The 23454-nt window shown below is 41.7% G+C and overlaps 1 pseudogene; it reads right to left on the bottom strand.

Moving 5' to 3' along the window:
• The window catches only part of LOC120022593, a 282457-nt pseudogene that overhangs the window by 23983 nt on the left and 235020 nt on the right, over nucleotides 1–23454 (bottom strand).

Below are 23454 nucleotides of genomic sequence, written 5' to 3'. Positions count from 1 at the left end.
TGTGGACGGCATTGATAAGGGGAGAGAGCCATGGATTAGTGATGGACGGGGGTTGAGATCAGGTCAGGTCACGTTAAGGGTGAAATAAAGGTTTATGGCCCATATCACTTAGTGTCCTGCCTAGCAGTAAAGAATGATGTTTTATACATGTGTAGGAGGAGACTCAGCCTTGAGGAACGGTTAAATATCAGTGCTTGTGTGAAAATGTCTTTGTCTAATGCAGCTGTATTGACCCTCTGGGAGAATAAACTTGGTTAAGCTTTCATAGTGTCCGTTGAGTTTTATACTCTGAGAATTAGAACCTAACAGTGCTTAATGGCACTATTTTGTTTTTCAACAGGACAATGACCCAACACGCCTCCAGGCTGTGTAAGGGCTATTTGACCAAGAAGGAGAGTGATGGAGTGCTGCATCAGATGACCTGGCCTCCACAATCACCCGACCTCAACCCAATTGAGATGGTTTGAAATGAGTTTGACCACAGAGTGAAGGAAAAGCAGCTAACAAGTGCTCAGCATATGTGGGAACTCCTTCAAGACTGTTGGAAAAGCATTCCAGGTGAAGCTGGTTGAGAGAATGCCAAGAGTGTACAAAGTTGTTATTAAGGCAAAGGGTGGCTACTTTGAAGAAATTAAAATATAAAATATAAATTCAGCAAAAAAATAAACGTCCTCTCGCTGTCAACTGCGTTGGGGGCGGGGGGGGGGGGGGGGGGGGGTCAAAATCAAAAGTAACAGTCAGTATCTGGTGTGGCTACCAGCTGCATTAAGTACTGCAGTAAATCTCCTCCTCATGGACTGCACCAGATTTGCCAGTTATTGCTGTGAGATGTTACCCCACTCTTCCACCAAAGCACCTGCAAGTTCCTGGACATTTCTGGGGGAATGGCCCTAGCCCTCACCCTCCGATCCAACAGGTCCCTGACGTGCACAATGGGATTGAGATCCGGGCTCTTCGCTGGCCATGGCAGAACACTGACATTCCTGTCTTGCAGGAAATCACGCACAGAACGAGCAGTATGGCTGGTGGCATTGTCATGCTGGAGGGTCATGTCAGGATGAGCCTGCAGGAAGGGTACCACATGAGGGAAGAGGATGTCTTCCCTGTAATGCACAGCGTTGAGATTGCCTGAAATGACAACAACCTCAGTCCGATGATGCTGTGACACACCGCCCCAGACCATGACGGACCCTCCACCTCCACCTCCAAATCAATACCGCTCCAGAGTACAGGCCTCAGTGTAATGCTCATTCTTTTCGACGATAAACGCGAATCCGACCCTCACCCCTGGTGAGACAAAACCGCGACTCGTCAGTGAAGAGCACTTTTTGCCAGTCCTGTCTGGTCCAGTGACGGTGGGTTTGTGCCCACAGGTGACGTTGTTGCCGGTGATGTCTGGTGAGGACCTGCCTTACAACAGGCCTACAAGCCCTCAGTCCAGCCTCTCTCAGCCTATTGCGGACAGTCTCAGCACTGATGGAGGGATTGTCCCGCAGGTGTGATGTTCGGATGTACCGATACTGTGCCGGTGTTACATGTGGTCTGCCACTGCGAGAACAATCAGCTGTCTGTCATGTCTCCCTGTAGCGCTGTCTTAGGCATGTCACAGTACGGACATTGCAATTTAGTGCCCTGGCCACATCTGCAATCCCCATGCCTCCTTGCAGCATGCCTAAGGCATGTTCACGCAGATGAGCAGGGACCCTGGGCATTTTTCTTTTGATGTTTTTCAGAGTCAGTAGAAAGGCCTCTTTAGTGTCCTAAGTTTTCATATTTGTGACCTTAATTGCTTACCATCTGTAAGCTGTTAGTGTCTTAACAACCGTTACACAGGTGCATGTTCATTTAATGTTTATGGTTCATTGGATAAGCATGGGAAACAGTGTTTAAACCCTTTACAATGAAGATCTGTGAAGTTTTGGAATTTTACGAATTATCTTTGAAAGACAGGGTCCTGAAAAAGGGACGTTTCTTTTTTTGCTGAGTTTATTTTGAGATGTTTAACACTTTTTGGTTACTACATGATTTCATGTGTGTTATTTAACAATGTAGAAAATAGTTAAAATAAAGAAAAACCTTTTGAATGAGTAGGTGTGTCCAAACTTTTGACTGGTACTGTATATAAATAAATACATTTTAAAGGAATTATTATATTTATCTCCTTCGGTATGGAGACAAACCTCTTTTTCAGGTTAAGCCAAGTCAGCTCTACATAGACTCATTGGACATGACTGTGTGACACCGCCACTATGTTCCAGAGGCCAGCATGCGTTCTATATGTGGAGTTTACAGCTTCTTAGGGTTATTACAGAAAATATATACAGGAAAATCAGCCATGAACCCTGATCCATCACTGTATTATTACAGCAATGACATGACAAACGGTCATGACCTTATGAAGATATCCTTTACAGGAATATACACATACACGTCCTTCACCATATTTTAGTCATTACATTCACACATACTAAAACACACATGCCACATTACCTTCATCAGGACCTACACATTGTGCTGTGACATTATCTCCCTAATGTCCCACTTAACTGCAGCCATCAGCAGCAGCATCTGTTCGTGGTCTAAAGCCTTGGCCGCCACGACCCAGCATATGGGTTTACGTAGCTCACTGGCCGTGGAGACAGTCTATAAGCGAATGACAAGGAGAATGGTATAAACAAGGACAGTGGTTGTGTCATAAATGGCACCCTACTCCCTTCATAGGGCACTACTTTTGATCAGGGCCCTGGTCAGAAGTAGTGAAGTATATATGGAATAGTGTTCCATTTAGGACGCATCCAATAACAAGGACAGTGTCAATTCAATACTCACTCAGTACATTTTACTCAGTGTACAAAGTAAGTAAGGACAGAAAAAGTGAAACACGTTCAGTAGAAAGATTTGAGAATGTTCAAATGTAATTTTCTCCTGGCATTGAACTTTAGAAAGTGTCAAATCGTTTGGGCTAGATATTGATTTTGAGTCCCTTTTTGAAAATGTGAAACTCTGACGCACCCTCAAGACTCTGTAATGGTACACACACGTTGAAAAAGATCAAGCTGATAGAGAAGACTTTGTGGTCAACAGTCATTTCCACTCTCACTGATAAGGTCAGTAATCGAACCCACAAATGCTGATGCTCCAGATACTCAATTAGTCTAAAGAAGGCCAGTTTTATAGCTTCTTTAATCAGAACAACTGTTTTAAGCTGTGCTAACATAATTGCAAAAGGGTTTTCTAATGATCAATTAGCCTTTTAAAATGATAAACTTGGATTAGCTAACACAACGTGCCATTGGAACACAGGAGTGATGGTTGCTGATAATGGGCCTCTGTACACCTATGTAGATATTCCATACAAAATCAACCGTTTCCAGCTACAATAGTCATTTACAACATTAACAATGTCTACACTGTATTTCTGATCAATTTGATGTTATTTTAATGGACAAAAAAGTTAGCTTTTCTTTCAAAAACAAGGACATTTCTAAGTGACCCCAAACTTTTGAACGGTAGTGTAGGTTGCGTTTGTAATTTGGCATCCTAATCCCTATAACAGGGGTAGGCAACTAGATTCAGCCATGGGCCTATTTTTGTTGCCGCAAATGGTCGGGTGGCAGGTAATAATTATAATAATTTGTACACTAAAAATTGTTCACAACTAACCCCAAAAAGAGATTGTATTTGAAAATAACAATAATTTCATACCTTGATGACATTGAGACAAGATCACATACGTCTCGTGCCACTCGGACTGTGCAACGCCCCTGTGCACTTTTTTAGGGAATAGGGTGCCATTTGGGATACATCCATAGAGTTGTGGACTGACTGACCTGTGAGTAGAACTGCTGGAGGAATGGCTTCTTGGCTGCAGGCATCATAGTATCCAGGTGAGACCGAAGGAACTAAAACTGCTTGGCCAGAAACACCCTGGGAAGAGAGACAGAGAGTGAAATCAGTACAGGCTTTTAGCTAGGCGGATAGGCCCACCAAATCAGAGATTGAAGCAGTGTTAGAGGGGTACGGAGAGAGGTAGGAGGGGAGAGGGGAGTAGGGGCTTTAGCTGAATGGATTGGGATATTGCCGACAGACCATTTCCCCTCTCTCTCCTGAGCTTTAGAAACTTCTCTTGATCCCCTGTGCTTGTTAATGAGGCAGTTTCAGTCCTAGCATCAGATGGAGGAAGGGTGTAGGAGGTACAGTAGCTAGAAATTGAGTTTTGGCCAGGTCATAATGCACCTTCTTGTTGGTTTAAATCAGCACCATATCAGGCCATGAAGCCTAAAACAGTGGGAGTATTTACATTCACTGTGTTTTCATCACTACAGCTATACATTAGCAAACACTGAGCCACATAGAAAAGTTGTAGGGGAAAAAACTATTAATTAAAATCAATAGAAACAAAAATAAAAGCTAGTCCAGTGTAAAAATGGGGCACAGGGGGATTGAAGACATTTTTCAAATGTGTCATCATCATCAATGCTATTATTATCCTTTTACATTTTTTACATAAACAAAATTCAAGAAAATAAGTTCAGTTTAATGATGGGCAGAGAGTCAACTGAGTGTGCAAATCTGGTGATAAGCGTTAATGACTGGCCGCGCGACAAGGTCAACGCAAGGCAAGGGGAAGGCATAGAGATGAATGGACCTCATTGGAGCCGAAAGTTCAGTTGGGAATAGATACATATGAGAGAGAAGGAGAGAATGAATCAAAATCGTTTAGCCATGGAACAGGGTTTTTCATTTGGTGATGCAACACGTCCCCTTCAGATGTTAGAGAAATGAACAAAACATGTGAATGTCTGTTATGTGTAATCCAAGATGATCCTTACATAACCACATTGTGTTGACACATTCTTTTTTAATAAGTGCTTGTTGCAGTAGAAACTAGCTGCCTACTGAGAAATAATTGAAAGCGGGCTTGAAACACATTGAAACGAATTGCAAATCTATGTGTGCCAAATAAATGAGTATCTAGGACAAAATTAGAACCTCAACAAAGACCATTACCTTTCCAGACTGCATTACATTCAACCATCGAACATTAACAAGCGCAAGTGATGTCCAATACGCCACGAGACATACACACAGCTTGCGCCTGCCTCCCTTTAATATGACAACATTCCCACAAATGAGCCTGGGCAAACACGTTTGTTTTTATGGACTCGAAAAATGGCATTATCTGTGAGTTGTCAGCCCACCATGACCACAAATCTCATGGTTACCACAGGGAGAGATAACTAGCAAAGCCCTGACATTTATCGGGTTATGCTTATATAAATACGTCATTTAGACAATGACGAGAGGCACTTATCTTTCGCAACTATAATCTTGATCTTTGCTCAGGGCCCTGGGGTGGCGGGCCCTCATTGATTATTCCATTAAAGCATGGCTAAATGAGCCGTTAAAGGTAGAGCAGCCCTTTACGAGGCTCCCATAGTCAGTAATGGCTTTATTCAGAATGGCGTATTGTATGCTGAGCATGTCTGGGTGCTAGGACAGAGGGGTTAGGTGGTGTGTAAGCCCCTTCCACCGCTACAGTAACTGCTCTGAGGGGGGGGGGGGGGGGGGTATGTCTTCTCCCCTAAGGACCATTCCATTCTCTGAGGGGGGGGTTATGTCTTCTCCCCTAAGGACCATTCCATTCTCTGAGGGGGGGGGGGGGTTATGTCTTCTCCCCTAAGGACCATTCCATTCTATGAGGGGGGGGGGGTAAGTCTTCTCCCCTAAGGACCATTCCATTCTCTGAGGGGCGGGGGGGTGTATGTCTTCTCCCCTAAGGACCATTCCATTCTCTGAGGGGGGGGGTATGTCTTCTCCCCTAAGAACCATTCCATTCTTCCTTCCTTTAAAACCCCTTAAGAGCCTAAGCCCTGTCTAAGCTATATGGAATTGTTTTAAGGTCATACCAAGCATCATTTTGCTATTTGATTTTTAGTTTTAAGACCCCTTGAAGTATAAAAAAAAACAGACAGTCCCCAAAACATATCAGAAGGATGTTTGTTCTGTAGTCTGTCCTATATCTGAGAGATGTACTGTACATGTACTGTGGAATATTGTTTTTGTCATCTTATCAAGTCATTCACAATTGTTTTTATTAAGAGGTGGTATTCAGGAAATACCTTGTTTCATCTAACATGTCCATGCAGGAATGCATGATTCAATATATTTTGATGTGCTACCTAATCCAGTGATTGTCATGAATTTTGGGTTGACAATTAGGCTATTGTTATATTGTACTGTTAAATAGGGCTCCAGAATTTTCAGAATTGTATTTTGTTCAATAGAGATGAATTTGCCTGCATCTTTATGTGCACTAATATCATTGTCTAATTTATTTGGGGCTAATTAACCATCTGAGTAAGTGGGAACTCAAAACACATTAGCTAGATCGCTAACTCTAAATATGATACCCACTGCTGGTGGCCATGCAGGTCACACGCTCCGTCTCTGTAAGCCATATCAAATATATTGGTTGTAAAATAGTTGCTATAAAGCTCAATATTAAGAGTTGAGAAATACCTATAGAAAGCTGAGATCTCTTCAACAGTGAAAACAGTAGTTACTTCCAAAGTTGTGTTTTTCTCCCAATCGGATTTTGAAATGTTACAGCCTACAATCATAACATTTCTCTCCCGGAGTGTGGAGGACAGCGGGTCGCTCAGCGGGTCGCTCTACGACAGGGCAGAGACTTTTATTACAGTAATGATGAGGATAATGCACATTATTGTTTGACCAAATCATGGTTTTAGTAGCCTGAAAACCTTTTAAGTTTGGAGTGAGGTGAGCGTGTAGAATGTCCAGCTTGCATCGATGCACCAATACAGTGTATAACTCGCACAGCCAAGTCAGAGTGTCGCACTCTGGAGCTCTGGGATTGATTTCATTTGGAACGACCCTCAGTGGCCACCACCCTCTAGGGACTTCTAAAGAGATATAAACAGGATTTCAAATGGGGGTCTAAAGACCATCTCTTACAGTGACTCTGTGGTGACCACCCTCTGGGCCAGGCCGTAGAGTGTCTCACTGGCTGTCAGAACAACCAGCTGGCTGAGGTGAGGGCTGGGCACCTTCTCCTTCCTCTCCTCCACTGGGCCACCCTGGATGCTGGATCCGCCTTCCCCCAGAGACTCCTAAAACAGGGGGACAGAGAGAGAGAATAGTTAGCTTGACTTGCTCCTTCCTCCCACACACAGAGAGCGGAGAGTTAGACCTTTGATAGACCACAGATACTCAGAGAAGGGGACAGACACATTCACTTTGCGATAAAGAGGGAGGCAGAGAGACTGAGAGAGAGACAGAGAGAGAGAGAATGGAAACGGGGGATTCCTATTCAGTTGTACAACTGAATGTATTAAACTGAAATGTGTCTTCTGAATCAGAGAGGTGTGGGGGGCTGCCTTAATAGACATCCACGTCATCGGCACCCAGGGAACAGTAGATTAACTGCCTTACTCAGAATGATAGATTTTACCTTGCCAGCAACCTTTCGGCTACTGGCCCAATGCTCCTACCCGCCAGGCTACCTGCCACCCAGAATGAGTGAGTCAGTGAGTGAGACATACAAAGAAACACCAGTTAGCTTTGAAAGAACAGTGACAGAGAGAGAGGGATAGATGAGCTGGCTTTGACAGACCAGGGAGACACAGAGATAGACATTCTTTGGATACACTCTGTGGATTACAGGCTAATAGCACCACAGACATTAGCTCAGTGGCCAACCGTTAAAGCTGGAGCAGTGAGCTATGACCACAGGCTATATCAGCCAGATATAAGAGTTGGTTTTACCACAGAGCTCAAACAGTGAGCTACAGCCGTAAGATACAATTATTTACAGTACCAGTCAAAAATGTGGACACACCTACTCATTCAAGGGTTTTTCTTTATTTTAACTATTTTCCACATTGCAGAATAATAGTGAAGACATTAAAACTATGAAATAACACATATGGAATCATGTAGCAACCAAAAAGGTGTTAAACAAATCAAAATATATTTTATATATTTTATCCTTGAGCATCTTCAAATTAGCCACCCTTTTTGCCTTGATGACAGCTTTGCACACTCTTGAATTCTCTCACCCAGCTTCATGAGGAATGCTTTTCCAACAGTCTTGAAGGAGTTTCCATGCTGGGCACTTGTTGGCTGCTTTTCCTTCACTCTGCAGTCCAACTCATCCCAAACCATCTCAATTGGGTTGGGGTCGGGTGATTGTGGAGGCCAGGTCATCTGATGCAGCACTCCATCACTCTCCTTCTTGGTCAAATAGCCCTCACACAGCCTGGAGGTGTGTTTTGAGTCATTGTCCTGTTGAAAAACAAATGATAGTCCCACTAAGCGCAAACCAGATGGGATGGTGAATCACTGCAGAATGTTGTGGTAGCCATGCTGGTTAAGTGTGCCTTGAATTCTAAATAAATCACTGACAGTGTCACCAGGAAAGCACCCCCACACCATCACACCTCCATGATTCACAGTGGGAACCACACATGCGGAGATCATCCGTTCACCTACTCTGCGTCTCACAAACACGGTGGGTGGAACCAAAAATCTCCAATTTGGACTCATCAGACCAAAGGACAGATTTCAGCTGATGTATGAAGCTCTTTATAAATAAATTTGATTGATTGATTTCTAACGGTCTAATGTCCATTGCTCGTGTTTCTTGGCCCAAACAAGTCTCTTCTTCTTATTGGTGTCATTTAGTAGTGGTTTCTTTGCAGAAATTCGACCATGAAGGCCTGATTCACGCAGTCTCCTCTGAACAGTTGATGTTGAGATGTGTCTGTTACTTGAACTCTGTGAAGCATTTATTTGGGCTGCAATTTAATGAACTTATCCTCTGCAGCAGAGGACACTCGGGGTCTTCCCGTGTGGCGGTCCTCATAGCACTTGATGGTTTTTGTTACTGCACTTGAAGAAACTTTCAAAGTTCTTGACATGTTCCTGTTTTAAAGTAATGATGGACTGTTGTTTCTCTTTGCTTATTTGAGCTGTTCTTGCCATAACATGAACTTGGTATTTTACCAAATAGGGCTATCTTCTGTATGCCCACCCCTACCTTGTCAAAACACAACTGATTGGCTCAAACTCATTAAGGAAAGAAATTCCACAAATTAACTTTTAAGAAGACACACCTGTTAATTGAAATGCATTCCAGGTGACTACCTCATGAAGCTGGTTAAGAGAATGCCAAGAGTGTGTAAAGCTGTCATCAAGGCAAAGGGTGGCTACTTTGAAGAATCTAAAATCTAAAATATATTTTGATTTGTTTAACTTCTCTAGGATAGGGGGCAGCATTTTCACGTTTGGATGAAAAGCATACCGAAATTCAACTGCCAGCTACTCATCCCCAGAAGATAAGATATTAATATTATTAGTAGATTTGGATAGAAAACACTCTGAAGTTTCTAAAACTGTTTGAATCATGTCTGTGAGTGTAACAGAACTTATTTAGCAGGCGAAACCCCGAGGACAAACCATTCAGATTTTTTTTTTGAGGTCACTCTCTTTTCAATGGGGTTTCATTGGGAATCCAGATTTCTAATTGACCTTCTTGCAGTTCCTACCGCTTCCACTGGATGTCAACAGTCTTTAGAAATTGGTTTAGGTTTTTTCCTTTGTGTAATGAAGAAGTACGGCCATCTTGAACGAGGGTCACTTGAAGTGTCCTGTTAGATAGAGGCGCGTGACCAGAAAGCTAGCTACAGTTTGTTTTAATCCTGTATTGAACACAGATCATCCCGTCTTCAATTTTATCGATTATTTACGTAAAAAAATACCTAAAGTTGTATTACAAAAGTAGTTTGAAATGTTTTGGCAAAGTTTACAGGTAACTTTTGAGATATTTTGTAGTCACGTTTCGCAAGTTGGAACCGGTGTTTTTCTGGATCAAACGCGCCAAATAAATTGACATTTTGGATATATATCGACGGAATTAACCGAACAAAAGGACCATTTGTGATGTTTACGGGACATATTGGAGTGCCAACAACAGAAACTCGTCAAAGGTAAGGCATGAATTATATTTTTATTTCTGCGTTTTGTGTCGCGCCTGCAGGGTTGGAATATGCTTCTCTCTCTTTGTTTACTCTGTTGCTATCCTCAGATAATAGCATCGTTTTTTTTCGGCGAAAAGCCTATTTGAATTCTGACATGTTAGCTGGATTCACAACAAGTGTGTCACGTTCCTGACCTGTTTTCCTTTTTCTTGTATTTATTTAGTTGGTCAGGGCGTGAGTTGGGTGGGTTTGTCTATGTTTGATTTTCTATGTTGGGATGTTTGTGTTCGGCCGGGTATGATTCTCAATCAGAGACAGCTGTCAATCGTTGTCCCTGATTGAGAATCATACTTAGGCAGCCTGGGTTTCACGTGTGTTTTGTGGGTGTTTGTTTCCGTGTCTGTGTTTGTTGCACCACACGGTACTGTATCGTTTTATGCACTTCGTTTATTTGTTTTGTAATTCAGTATTCAGTTTCGTTTTAATAAATCATTATGAACACTAACCACTCTGCGTATTGGTCCGATCCGTCTCGCCTCTCCTCGTCCGAGGAGGAAGAATATGACGATAGCCGTGACAAAGTGTAGCTTTAATTGGGTATCTTTCATGTGTGATTTAATGAAAGTTTGATTTTTATAGCAATTTATTTGAACTTGACGCTCTGCATTTTCTCTGGCTTTTGGCCAAGTGAGACAGTAGCGTCCCGCCTTAACTCAGATTTATGGATATAAATATGAACTTTACCGAACAAAACATACATGTATTGTGTAACATGAAGTCCTATGAGTGTCATCTGATGAAGATCCTCAAGACCCTGGGTCTCGACTCCCCCCTGTGCAACTGGGTCCTGGTCTAGGGCACTGCATCGCAGTGCTAGCTGCGCCACCAGAGTCTCTGGGTTCGCGCCCAGGCTGGGCTGGGTTCGCGCTGAGGCTCTGTCGCAGCCGGCCGCAACCGGGAGGTCCGTGGGGCGACGCACAATTGGCATAGCGTCGTCCGGGTTAGGGAGGGTTTGGCCGGTAGGGATATCCTTGTCTCAGTATGTAAAAATGTAATAAAATGTATGCACTCTACTGTAAGTCGCTCTGGATAAGAGCGTCTGCTAAATGACTAAAAAAAAATGTAAAAAATGGTTAGTGATGAATTTTATCTCTATTTCTGCTTTTTGTTACTCCTCTCTTTGGCTGGAAAAATGGCTGTGTTTTTCTGTGACTTGGCTCTGACCTAACATAATCGTTTGGTGTGCTTTCATCGTAAAGCCTATTTAAATTCTGACATGTTGGCTGGATTCACAACAAGTGTAGCTTTAATTTGGTATCTTTCATGTGTGATTTCATGAAAGTTAGATTTTTATAGTAATTTATTTGAATTTGGCGCTCTGCATTTTTACTGGCTTTTGGCCAAGTGGGACGTTAGCGTCCCACATATCCCAGAGAAGTTAACTGTTTTTTGGTTACTACATGATTCCATATGAGTTATAGTTCTGATGTATTCACTATTCTACAATGTAGAAAATAGTAAAAATAAAGAAAAACATTTGAATGAGTAGGTGGGTCTAAACTTTTCACTGGTACTGTATATATAACTATAACTGTACAGAGTGTAAAAAACTTTAGGAACACCTGCTCTTTCCATGAAATAGACTGACCAGGTGAAAACGTTGATCCCATATTGATTGAATCTGTTAAATCCAATTCATTCAGTGTACAGGGCTACGAAAAAGTATTTGCTCCCTTTCTAATTTTCTCTACCTTCGCATATTTTTTTAAATCAGATCTTCAACCAAAATGTAATAGATAAAGAGAACCTGAGTGAACAAATAACACAACAATTACATATTTCATTTGTTTCATAAACTAATTTATGCAACACCCAATGAAAAACAACAAATGTCGCTGAGTTAAAGCAGTTCTGCATGCAAGAGAGTGCCAAAACCTCTCCAATATGAGAGACTGATCAAGAACTACAGGAAGTGTTTGGTTGGTGGCAGGAGAACTGGGTGTTGCATAACTTTGTTAATTAAATAAATAAAACAAGTATAATTTGTTTTGTTATTTGTAAACTCAGGTTCCCTTTATCAAATATTAGGTTTTGGTTGAAGATCTGATAACAATCAGTATAAAAAAATAGAGAAAATTACAAATAAATACTTTTTATTTGTATCATTTTACAGTCCTCACAAGACTCGTCTGAAGGTCCCCCACCAGTTGAAAAAATGTATGGTGGTATATATGGAGACAGTTTAGTGCCAAAAATATAAATCTCTCAGTTATAGGACAGACACTTAAGAACAAACTTCCCTTTTGTTTATTGGGGGGGGGGGGGGGGGGGGGGGGGGGGGGGGGGCAATCTGTTGTTCCATGTAGTGGAAAGGGCAAGAGGAATACCTACGTAAGAATGCTGTTCATTGACTACAGCTCAGCATTCAACACCATAATACCGTCCAAACTCGTCACTAAGCTATAGACCCTGGGTCTCGACTCCCCCCTGTGCAACTGGGTCCTGGACTTTCTGAGGGGCCGACCCCAGGCGGTGAAGGTAGGAAACAACATCTCCACCCCAATGATCCTCAACATTGGGGCCCCACAAGGGTGCGTTCTCAGCCCTCTCCTGTACTCTCTGTTCACCCATGACTGCGTGGCCATGCACGCTTCCAACTGGATCATCAAGTTTGCAGACGACACTACAGTGGTAGGCTTGAATACCAACAACGACGAGACAGCCTACAGGGAGGAGGTAGGGCCCTCGGAGGGTGGTGTCAGGAAAATACCCTCTCACTCAACGTCAACAAAACAAAGGAGATGATCGTGGACTTCAGGAAACAGCAGAGGAAACAGCAGAGGGAGCACACCCCCCCCCCCCCATCCACATCGACGAGACAGTAGTGGAGAAGGTGGAAAGTTTTAAGTTGCTCGGTGTACACATCACGGACAAACTGAAATGGTCCACCCCCACAGACAGCGTGGTGAAGAAGGCGCAACAGCGCCTCTTCAACCTTAGGAGGCTGAATACATTTGGCTTGTCATCTAAAGCACTCACAAAATTTTACAGATGCACAATCGAGAGCATCCTGTCGGCAATTGCACAGCCCTCAACCGCAAGGCTCTCCAGAGGGTAGTGCGGTCTGCACAACGCATCACTGGGGGCAAACGACCTGCCCTCCAGGACAGCTACAGCACCCGATGTCACAGGAAGGCCAAAAAGATCATCAAGCCACCCGAGCCACTGCCTATTCACCCCGCTATCATCCAGAAGGCGAGGTCAGTACAGATGCATCAAAGCTGGGAACCGAGAGACTGAAAAACAGCTTCTATTTCAAGGCCATCAGACTGTTAAATAGCCATCACTAACATAGAAAGGCTGCTGCCAACATACAGACTCAAATCTCTGGCCACTTAAATAAACTGACTTAAAAAAGGTACCAATAGTCACTTTAAATAACGCCACTTTAATAATGTTTACATATCCTACAGTACTAATCTCATATGTATATACTGTATTCTACACCATCTACTGCATCTTGCCCATGCAGCACGCCATCGCTCATCCACATATTCATCCCTTTACATTGTGTATTTGTGTGTATAAGGTAGTTGTTGTGAATTTGTTAGATAACTTGTTAGATATTACTGCATAGTCGGAACTAGAAGCACAAGCATTTCACTACACTCACATTATCAGCTAACCATGTGTATGTGACCAATAACATTTGATTTGATTTGATTTGAATCTGCTATTCAATGCGTTTTAATGGGCTAATAGCAGTTAGGCCAAATAAACATTTCCATCAAATAATATTTTTACAATTTTGGGAGGATACTTCAAGGGGTCTTAAAATTCCAAATCAAATAGCAAATTGATCCTTAGTATGACCTTCTTAAAACAATTCCATATAACTAAGTACAGTAGAACCCCCCTGGCTTTGACAGGGCTTAGACTCTTATGGGTTAATATGCTCCAGCACATTTCAAACTCACACACACTTTTCTGGCTTTTCTACAGTTGTGAAATTCAGGAGAAAATCAACCCTGTCCCACGGGCCATGTCCATTAATCATAACAATATAACCCAAGCACTAAAAGACAGAATTCTCAGCAGAAGGCAGAAGAATCACAATATTTTGTTAAGGTTCATCTGAGCCTGATTATGGATCATGCGGGCTGTCAAGCTGTGTGTGTGTCTATCCCTGAAACAACAGAAGCAGAACAGCAGGGGCAAATCAATAGCAATCACATCCAGTAAGTAATGAACAAATGGAAAGCCATTAAACCTGTCCACCATCATCCACTTGCATACATACATGCTCCATAGTCATCTGGGGAGAAGAACACATCTCAGGTTACCAAATAATACTAAATAGGGTTGCAAAAGTCAAGTAACCTTCGCAAAATGCTTAGGATTTCCTGCTTATTCCTGATCAGAGCCCTAATTCTGATCAGAGCCCTAAGTACCAAGCTCCATATAAATCAGTCAAAACATTTAAACATTCAAGAATGAAGGAACATGTGACATTAAACCACTAAATAATTGCTCATAAATGGCTAAATTACCTTTAAATATTTGGTTTGGTAGCTAATTAGATATTATAAATCATGCAAGGCCCAGCAATAGACTAGTGTCCTGTCCGGGGGGTGTAGCCTTGTCCATCAAGCTGCCTCACACTACAGAAACAGGAGACAGGCTCCGTTCAGCTCGCACAAGCCAAGGCTACTTACTTATGGGCTTGTAATGGGTAGGTAATAGCCCCGTTGGGGCCTACTAATTAATTACTGATTAATTATCAATAAAGAGTTATCTGAGTCAACTTAGAAACCATTAATCAACGATAAGAGGGGCGGGTCTAAAGGATGAATGCATGTCAAAGAATCAGATCAAAGAATCAGAGAAGGATTTGCCATTCAACATGCAGCATTTAATTAACAGACGACAATGTTCATATCACTGGAATATGAGCATTCAGATGAAGTTCGGAGTCGGGTGAAGTTGCCCCGAGACGCTGCTCTTGGGTCACTTTTGCATTTCCCCCACTAATGGTTAAGGTTAGGAATGAGGGAGGGGAAGCTGATCCTAGATCTGTACCTGGAGCGTAAGGCTCCCATTGGCAGAACGAGCAGTCAAATATCAAACCAAAACTTTATAATGAAAAACAATGGCAGAATGCTCGGTCACCCATTAACTTCCCTGGGGTTAAATGTGTGTGTCAAATACTAGTTTGACAATGTCTTAGGTAGACTGGTCCCAGATGTGTTTGTGCTATCATATCAACTCATTTTCACTCATTATCATGCCAAACATAGATTTGACATGATAACACAAACAGATCTGGAACCAGGCTAGTTTTGGCTCGCTAACTTTCCAAATCCCATCCACTCCTGTCTAGAGAACCATTAGATGATGCAAGTTAGCAATTTCGGTGCACAATACCTTCACAGAGTAAAACCACTAAACTACGTGCAGTAAACTGAAGCATAAACATGATTAACATCCTGCGCTGGTGGAGTTGATCCAGAAAACCCATTAGACTTCCCACTCTATTCTGAGCCCGATTGTGATTCATGATAAAAGAAACCCAAAAGTAAAAGTCATTTATGAACTGACAACAACCCAAAACCTCAGCCGAAACTGCTCAGCCTCCAAAACCTCAGCCGAAACTGCTCAGCCTCCAAAACCTCAGCCGAAACTGCTCAGCCTCCAAAACCTCAGCAGAAACTGCTCAGCCTCCAAAACCTCAGCCGAAACTGCTCAGCCTCCAAAACCTCAGCAGAAACTGCTCAGCGTCCAAAACCTCATTAGAAACTGCTCAGCCTCCAAAACCTCAGCAGAAACTGCTCAGCCTCCAAAACCTCAGCAGAAACTGCTCACCCTCCAAAACCTCAGCAGAAACTGCTCAGCCTCCAAAACCTCATCCGAAACTGCTCAGCCTCCAAAACCTCATCAGAAACTGCTCACCCTCCAAAACCTCAGCAGAAACTGCTCAGCCTCCAAAACCTCAGCAGAAACTGCTCACCCTCCAAAACCTCAGCCGAAACTGCTCAGCCTCCAAAACCTCATTAGAAACTGCTCAGCCCCAAAACCTCAGCAGAAACTGCTCAGCCTCCAAAACCTCAGCAGAAACTGCTCACCCTCCAAAACCTCAGCAGAAACTGCTCAGCCTCCAAAACCTCAGCCGAAACTGCTCAGCCTCCAAAACCTCATCAGAAACTGCTCACCCTCCATAACCTCAGCAGAAACTGCTCACCCTCCATTTGCAGAACACAAACAACAAATATTTATTTGTTCTCAACAGAGACTTATCGGGATTTGCGTGAAAAAAAATATTTTAAAGCTTTTCAAAGCTGTGGAAGTAAAGTAATCTATGAGTCCATCACAACAGACCGATTAAAGCTATTAGGTCAAAGGATTTAAAGAGCAATATTGTGGACAAGATCCAAAATCAAAATGTATTGACGGTGTCCATATAAGGAAAACGTAAGTCTCAATAGGACTTTAACTAGTCACTATAATAACTCTACCTACATGTACATATTACTTCAATTACCTCGACACCGGTGCCCCCTCACATTGATTCTGTACCGGTACCCCCTGTATATAGCACCGCTATTGTTATTTACTGCTGCTCTTTAATTATTTGTTATTCTTATCTCTTACTTTTTTGGGTTTTTGTTGGTATTTTCTTAAAAGTGCATTGTTGGTGGTTAAGGGCTTGTAAGTAAGCATTTCACTGTAAGGTCTACACCTGTTGAATTCGGCACAACTGACAAATACAATTTGATTTGATTTGACTTGGTAAGCCTGTCCTACTATGGACACCATGCAAATTAATTTAATCTCGAGCAGATCTGTCTGTCTGATGCTGATGAAAAGGCTGTCCTTAAATATACATACTGTATATACTGGAATGAGTAGGTGTGTCCAAACTTTTGATTGGTACTGTGTATATATAAGCTACCGTTCAAAGGTTTTAGAACACCTACTCATTCAACGGATTTTCTTTATTTTTATTATTTTCTATACGTTGTAGAATAATAGAGAATACATCAAAACTATGAAATAACACATATGGAATCATGTAGTAACCAAAAAACAGTTAAACAAATCAAAATATATTTTATATTTGAGATTATTCAAATTTTCCTTGACAGCTTTGCACACTTGGCATTCTCTCAACCAGCTTCATGAGGGAGTCACCTGGAATGCATTTCAATTAACAGGTGTGTCTTGTTAAATGTTAATTTGTGGAATTTCTTTCCTTCTTAATGCGTTTGAGCCAATCAGTTGTGTTGTGACAAGGTGGGGGGGTCTCACGTTCGTCGTAACATTGAAGAGAGGTAGACCAAGGCGCAGCGTGATAACAATACATCTTCTATTATTTATAACGAAGACGAAGAACACTTAAACAAACTATACAAAAACAACAAACGAACGTGAAGCTATAAATACAATAAGTGCAGACACAGGCAACTTACATATAGACATAGACAATCACCCACGAACTACCTAATGAATATGGCTGCCTAAATATGGTTCCCAATCAGAGACAACGATAGACAGCTGTCTCTAATTGAGAACCAATCTAGGCAACCATAGACATACATACACCTAGACTAGACACTGCCCCATAAACATACAAAACCCCTAGACAATACAAAACACATACATCCCCCATGTCACACCCTGACCTAACTAAAATAATAAAGAAAACAAAGATAACTAAGGCCAGGGTGTGACAGGGGGTATACAGAAGAAGAAGACACATGAAGGTTAGTCAATCTGGAAAATGTCAAGAACTTTGAACGTTTCTTCAAGTGCAGCCACAAAAACCATCAAGTGCTATGATGAAACTGGCTCTCATGAGGACCGCCACAGGAATGGAAGAGGATAAGTTCATTAAATTATACCCCAAATAAATGCTTCACAGAGTTCAAGTAACAGACACATCTCAACATCGACTGTTCAGAAGAGACTGTCAATCAGGCCTTCATGGTCGAATTGCTGCAAAGAAAACACTACTTAAGGACACCAATAAGAAGAAGAGACTTGCTTGGGCCAAGAAACACGAGCAATGGACATTAGACCGGTGGAAATGTGTCCTTTTGTCTGGAGTCCAAATTGGAGATTTTTGGTTCCAACCACCGTGTCTTTGTGTGGGTGAACGGATGATCTCCGCATGTGTATTTCCCACCGTAAAGCATGGAGGAGGAGGTGTTATGGTGTGGGGGTGCTTTGCTAGTGACACTGTATGTGATTTGTTTAGAATTCAAGGCACACTTAACCTGCATGGCTACAACAGCATTCTGCAGCGATACGCCATCCCATCTGGTTTGTCTAGTGCACAGCAAATGTGAGAACTCCTTCAAGACTGTTGGAAAAGCATTCCAGGTGAAGCTGGTTGAGAGAAAGCCAAGAGTGTGCAAAACTGTAATCAAGGCAAAGGGTGGCTATTTGAAGAATATCAAATATCAAATATATTTAGATTTGTTTAATGCTTTTTTGGTTACTACATGATGCCATATGTTAATTCATAGTTTTGATGTCTTCACTATTATTCTACAATGCCGAAAATAGTAAACACACTTGTCATTTTACTGACCATGCTCCAAAGGCGTAAACAATCACTTATTACGAAGAGGAAAGGAAATTTTCACCCTGAAGACTACAGATAAATTACTATATGTTTCCCTTCACGTTGCTCATAACTCGGCATAGCTTCTTCCTTTGGATTTAACACGCTATGAAAATCCTGACGACCCCCATAAAAATAGAGTCCATTTTCTAAGGGAAAGATAAAGAATGTGTTATTTTCCTGACGGTGGGAAGCGTTTGGATTCACACTGTAGCCCATGAATTAAAAAACGACCTGGTATTGTAAAATCTTGAGCTAAATATGTTAATCTTCTGAGAGATTAAACTATTTTTCACTTTCATATAACAATCTTTGCTACAGTATAACACATGCTGCTGTCAAGCCATTACATATGTATTAGTAATATATTACCATTACATGCTCAAAAAGACATGCATGAGCTGTTGATTAGATGAAAATGCATTAACATACAGTTGAAGTTGGAAGTTTACATACGAATAGGTTGGAGTCATTAAAACTCGTTTTTCAACCACTCCACACATTTCTTGTTAACAAACTATAGTTTTGGCAAGTCGGTTAGGACATCTACTTTGTGCATGACACAAGTAATTTTTCCAACAATTGTTGACAGACAGATTATATCACTTATAATTCACTGTATCACAATTCCAGCGGGTCAGAAGTTTAAATATGCTAAGGTGACTGTGCCTTTAAACAGCTTGGAAAATTGCAGAAAAGGATGTCATGGTTTTAGAAGCTTCTGATAGGCTAATTGACATAATTTGAGTCAATTGGAGGTGTACCTGTGGATCTATTTCAAGGCCTACCTTCAAACTCAGTGCCTCTTTGCTTGACATCATGGGAAAATCAAAAGAACAGAGCCAAGACCTCAGAAAAAAATTGTAGACCTCCACAAGTCTGGTTCATCCTTGGGAGCAATTTCCAAACACCTGAAGGTACCAGGTTCATCTGTACAAACAATAGTACGCAAGTATAAACACCATGGGACCACGCAGCCGTCATACCGTTCAGGAAGGAGATGCGTTCTGTCTCCTAGAGATGAACGTACTTTGCTGCAAAAGGTGCAAATCAATCCCAGAACAACAGCAAAGGACATTGTGAAGATGCTGGAGGAAACAGGTACAAAGTATCTATATCCACAGTAAAACGAGTCCTATATCAACATAACCTGAAAGGCCACTCAGCAAGGAAGAAGCCACTGTTTGAAAACCGCCATAAAAAAGCCAGACTACGGTTTGCAACTGCACATGGGGACAAAGATCGTACTTTTTGGAAAAATGTCCTCTGGTCTGATGAAACAAAAATAGAACTGTTTGGCCATAATGACCATCGTTATGTTTGGAGGAAAAAAGGGGAGACTTACAAGCCGAAGATCACCATCCCAACCGTGAAGCACGGGGGTGGCAGCATCATGTTGTGGGGGTCCTTTGCTGCAGGAGGGACTGGTGCACTTCACAAAATAGATGGTATCATGAGGTAGGACAATTATGTGGATATATTGAAGCAACATCTCAATACATCAGTCAGGAAGTTAAAGCTTGGTCGCAAATGGGTCTTCCAAATGGACAATGACCCCAAGCATACTTCCAAAGTTGTGGCAAAATGGCTTAAGGACAACAAAGCCAAGGTATTGGAGTGGCCATCACAAAGCCCTGACCTCAAACCTATAGAAAATTTGTGGGCAGAACTGAAAAAGCGTGTGCGACCAAGGAGGCCTACAAACCTGACTCATTTACACCAGCTCTGTCAGGAGGAATGGGCCAAAATTCACCCAACTTATTGTCGGAAGCTTGTGGAAGGCTACCCGAAACGTTTGACCCAAGTTAACTTTTTATGGCTGCAGGGGCAGTATTGAGTAGCCAGATAATAGGTGCCCATTTCAAACGGCCTCGTACTCAATTCTTGCTCGTACAATATGCATATTATTGTTATTATTGGATAGAAAACACTCTCTAGTTTCTATAGCCGTTGAAATTTTGTCTCTGAGTGGAACAGAACTCATTCTACAGCACTTTCCCTGACATGGAGTCAGATTTCAGACATCTTGGCCCCTGATCTGGAGTCAGTTTAAAGGTCCCTGTGAATGCTATGAGGATACAAACACTGCTTACGTCTTCCCCTGGATGTCATTACGTGGTGACGCTTTGAATGGAGTCGATTGCGCAATCAGAGCCTCTATAAAACAACACAACGTGTAGGTAGTGTCCCTTTTCCAGCTGCGCCTGATGCAAGGTGGACACGGACCTGCTCTTTTTCCAAGCTTTAGTTTAGCCAGTAATATTTCTCCGGTCATGTTTTTGCTCGTTATAGGTGTTAAAAACATCATAAGGTAGTTAATTTAAACCGTTTTATAGCAATTTATATCCGTTTAGTGCGATTTTGAGGCATTGCTTTCTGAGACACTTTGAACCTCTGGGCACGTTTCCAGTTCATGCCGAACGCAGTGGGCATTTCCACATGGCAAGAGGACAGCTTTCGACCAAAAGACGATTAGACCCAAGAAAGGATTCTTTGCCCAAGATTCTGATGGAAGAACAGCTCAAAGTAAGAACAATTTATTATGATAAATCGTGTTTCTGTCGAAAAATGTTAATCGCTTATGCCGCCATTTTGTTAGATGTAGCTTCGCTTGGCGCAACCTGTATTGAAAAGTAAGGATAATTTAAAAAATGTAATTCAGCGATTGTATTAAGAATTAAATTGTCTATCAATCGCTGTCCACCCTATATTTTTTTAGTCACGTTTATGAGTATTTATGTATAAGACTAGATCACTGTCTAATATGGCGCACGACATTTTCTGACCAGCTGGGCTACTTTTGTCATTGTCTAACCATGATTTTGGTGGCTAAATATGCACATTTTCGAACAAACTCTATATATATGTTGTAATATGATGTTACAGGAGTGTCATCGGAAGAATTCTGAGAAGGTTAGTGAAAAAATTAATATATTTTGGCGATGATTACGTTATCGCTCTCTTTGGCTTGAATCAATGCTCTGGTAACGTTTGCATATGTGGTATGCTAATATAACGATTTATTGTGTTTTCGCTGTAAAACACTTAGAACATCTGAAATATTGTCTGAATTCACAAGATCTGTGTCTTTCCATTGCTATGTGCTGTGTATTTTTAAGAAATGTTTTATGATGAGTAAATTGGTAATACACGTTGCTCTGTGTATTTATTCTAGTCGATTTGTGATGGTGGGTGCAATTGTAAACTATGATTTATACCTGAAATATGCACATTTTTCTAACAAAACCTATCCTATACAATAAATATGTTATCAGACTGTCATCTGATGAGGTTTTTTCTTGGTTAGTGGCTATCAATATCTTAGTTTAGCCGAATTGGTGATAGCTACTGGTGTTGAGAAAAAATGGTGGACAAAGAAAAATGGTGTCTTTTGCTAACATGGTTAGCTAATAGATTTACATATTTTGTCTTCCCTGTAAAACATTTTAAAAATCTGAAATGGTGGCTTTATTCACAAGATCTGTATCTTTCATTTGGTGTCTTGGACTTGTGATTTAATGATATTTAGATGCTACTATTTAATTGTGACGCTATGCTAGCGATGCTAATCAGTGTGGGGGGGGTGGGGGATGTTGTCATAGGTGTACCGACCTCGGGCTTGCAGCCATAAGAGGTTAAACAATTTAAAGGCAATGCTACCAAATACTAATTGAGTGTATGTAAACTTCTGACCCACTGGGAATGTGATGAAATAAATAAAAGCTGAAATAAATCATTCTCTCTACTATTATTCTGACATTTCACATTCTTAAAATATAGTGGTGATCCTAACTGACCTAAGACAGGGAATGTTTACTAGGATTAAATGTCATAAATTGTCAAAAATGTATTTGGCCAAGATAAAACTTCCGACTTCAACTATAACTGTCTACCAGTGCATCCTGAATATTTACCGTTACCGTAGGGCCTACATGGATAATACACCAGCAAACATTAAATCAAATCAAGCCCATACTTGTTGAGAAAACATCTTGCATTGAAGGAATTCACGGAGCTGGATACATACTAATCAGACTGAAATTGTAATAATGTTTTTTGCAAAAAATATACCAAAGATGGTAATGGGATTAAAGGGTATATTCTTTCTTTTTTACGAAGGATTATAAACTTCCTCACTGGATTGCGTGGTTCCTAAACCCGCAGCAGTAAGTAATGATTCACATTCTAATCATCAGAGGTTCCTGGCCCCTCCGTAGACACAACACATCACTCCAGTTTTTGGAATTCAGAGCTTCATCAAGGAAACCCAGGCACAGAATCACGGTGTCCCGTGGAAGAGAACAAACGCCTTCCAATGTTCTGATCAGCCGAATCTGAAACGGAGGCCACATACTCATGCTGCTAAACATACCCTCGTAAAACTAACTATCCTGCCGATCCTCGACTTCGGCGATGTCATTTACAAAATAGCCTCCAGCACTCTACTCAGTAAATTGGATGCAGTCTATCACAGTGCCATCCGTTTTGTCACCAAAGCCCCATATACTACCCACCATTGCGACCTGTATGCTCTCGTTGGCTGGTCCTCGCTACATATTCGCCGCCAAACCCACTGGTCATCTATAAGTCTTTGCTAGGTAAAGCTCCGCCTTATCTCAGCTCACTGGTCACCATAGCAACACCCACCCGTAGCACACGCTCCAGCAGGTATATTGCACTGATCATCCCCAAAGCCAACACCTCCTTTCCTTCCAGTTCTCTGCTGCCAATGACTGAAACAAATTGCAAAAATCACTGAAGTTGGAGACTTATATCTCCCTCACTAACTTCAAGCATCGGCTGTCAGAGCAGCTTACCGATCGCTGCAGC

The sequence above is a fragment of the Salvelinus namaycush genome, chromosome 27, assembly GCF_016432855.1.
Source record: "Salvelinus namaycush isolate Seneca chromosome 27, SaNama_1.0, whole genome shotgun sequence".
In the NCBI taxonomy this organism is placed as follows: domain Eukaryota; kingdom Metazoa; phylum Chordata; class Actinopteri; order Salmoniformes; family Salmonidae; genus Salvelinus; species Salvelinus namaycush.
The sequence above is the reverse complement of the archived record's forward strand: the minus strand, read 5'-3'. Positions and strand labels throughout refer to the sequence as shown.